The following is a 2567-nucleotide window of genomic DNA, read 5'->3' as shown; positions in this document are numbered from 1 at the left end:
TATTTAGATTATACCGAAAAAGCCTGCAAGTTTTACTCAGTTAAAAGTCGTGCGCTACTTTTAACCTTCGCTTTGAATGCGTTGTTTATGAAGAATAAGTCGCAGGAAACCCAACATCACTTTTAAGTTGTGTTTCCAACTGTTTAGTTTTTTTTAGTGGACTCTATTATGATTACAATACAAACCTTATCTCAGTCACCAGTCTCTCCCTCTATATAAATACGGAAAAATAGGTAGAAGCAAGTAATGAAACGTTAGACGAACTTTTTACTTTTCGCATGTAACCGAAGCCTCAAATCTCAGCACTATGTCCGTAGTACATAACACGCGCCAAGAGTTTAAGGCGCCATCAAACTTAACCGTATAGCACAAAATATATTGTGAGCAAATTGGCAGGTAAGAGACAAATTCACGCACGCGCACACACACTGCTGTATAGACGTTTGCCAAAGTTTGTCCTGATTTGCGGTTAAATCACAACCTCCTTTTATGAGAAATTGGAAACAACTGTAGTTGTCACAGGCATAATCTTAATCGGTAAACTTTAGAAATCATATTGCTTATCTTAAAATAATATCATTAGAAATCACGTTATTGGCCTTTAAAATAACAGCAAAATGTCAATCAGAGGGTCACTTTATTTATTATTTTTCCCGAGTTAAAGATTTTCACATTGACTGATTTATCTTAGACATTATTCCGCTTCACAGACTACTTTTAACCGAACTTCTTTACTCCCAACAGCCAGTTACAGTATTAACAAGTGGTGCTGTAAATGCTGATTCACAGAAATGTCTCCCAAATGTAACAATCAGACATTCCATCAAACAATCTGACAGAATACTAGTTAAGAGTTTACACACCCCTTCTTAGTTCTTAGGTTACAAAACATCGTTTCGGGAAAATATTACAAACCATGACGTTAGCAATCTGGTTGCCATAATAGGTAAGTACCCAAAAAAAACAAAAAACAAATGTATGACGTACACCTGTGTTTGGGTTACAATAGCTATGAGATTACCAGAATGCATAAAATTAGGTACATAGAAAGAGAGTAAATCATACATATTGACACCAGAATAATAAACAAAGCCAAAAATAATCATGGACACTTTTTAATTTTACAATGTTATCTCATTAATATTCAAGGACATGCATCCTGATTAATGACAGCAGTTAGCATGACCCTTGTAAACCCAGTAGGCTGGCATCTGTAGAAATACTCAGAACAAAAGCTACAGATCACACACATAAGTCCTGTAACAACAGGTACCAACCAATATGATTGTGTCATAGTACATGTGGAGGTCAATGATTTGAGACTTACCTACTTTGGCTATATAAAGAGAGACATAAAGGGAGCTCTCAGACTATGTGTCCTAGGCAGGTATGAGCTTAGCATTCAGCAGCATTTTACCTAGTCCAAGGTAGGGTTGCCACCTTTTTAAATGCCCAAAGTGGGACATTTTTGGTACAAACATCAGATTTTGCAGGCCAAAACATACCCATGGCCAGTACAAAGGACAGAACTTCCCTTTTTTGCCTAAATAAAAGGTTATTCTTGTAGCATTTTAGTTGCTTATTCTGTTTCTTATAACATTTAGGTGTTTCAGATACAGAATAAATGTTTTATGCAACTATTGCATAAAATATAGGAAATAATTTTGTCCTAAAATCTCAGGACAAGTCCCATTTTTACACTTTTTTAGCAGGACACAACTGCCCAAAGAGGGACTGTCCCTCACAAGGTGGTAACTCCAAGGATGATGCCACAATATGAGCAAAGAATAACTGACTTTAATAAGTGCCTTAGTTTTTGGTGTCATTCAAAGTAGGTCCAATATTTGTCAGCGTGGGAGGACATGATTGACAGACCACACTGTTTTGTCAGAGATGCTCTGCACCTGTCCCCCCTAGGCTTTTGAAATTTGGCAAACACATTATCCACTCCCACATTGCCTTTTTTTCACAATACCAACCAGATGTACCTACAATGTAATGAAACAAGAGAAGGAAAGTATGAAGGTGTTACTGATCAATGCTAGGACCCTAAGCAAGACAATCTACTCCCTACAAACCCTCCTCAAACTAGAGGAAGTAAACGTATGTGTAGTAACTGAGACATGGTTTTGCAGGGCTACAATGCCTTCCACACTTTTAGACCAGACACTGCACAGGATGGAAAAAAAGGTGGAAGCGTCTCAATCTTCACTCAGTAGAGATTCACATCGAGGCTAGTTAAGTAGCATAATGTACTAGAGCTTCTTTCTTAATGTCAAAATCACCATCAGAAAGGTCCTTTAACATATATTAGCTAGCTAAAAAACTGCCCCTATGACCCAAGAAAGCTACAATACCGCTCTACAAGAACTAGTGTCACTCAATATTAAACCCAACACCATTTTCATGGGTGATCTAAACTATCCAACTATAGTCTGGGAAATCTATACCACAACTAGTACACAAGCACAAAGATTCCTGTACTTTGTCAATACAGACATCCTGAAACAACTAGTCAAGAGAACCCACCAGGTGGAGTAACACTTTAGATAGTGTCCTTACTAATA

General features: G+C 37.4%; 1 long non-coding RNA gene across 1 annotated transcript in view; it reads right to left on the bottom strand.

The window, feature by feature from the left end:
• Positions 1-369, bottom strand: part of LOC122811962 — a 1111549-nt gene extending 1111180 nt beyond the window's left edge. Inside the window, exon 1 of the long non-coding RNA XR_006366318.1 lies at positions 186-369. This is a non-coding gene — a long non-coding RNA (uncharacterized LOC122811962). The remainder of the gene's footprint in view (positions 1-185) is intronic.
• Positions 370-2567: the final 2198 nt, after the last annotated feature.

Source organism: Protopterus annectens, chromosome 9.part0 (genome assembly GCF_019279795.1).
Source record: "Protopterus annectens isolate FY-2018-M chromosome 9.part0, PAN1.0, whole genome shotgun sequence".
In the NCBI taxonomy this organism is placed as follows: Eukaryota; Metazoa; Chordata; order Ceratodontiformes; family Protopteridae; genus Protopterus; species Protopterus annectens.
This window is presented reverse-complemented; position numbering and strand designations above follow the sequence as displayed.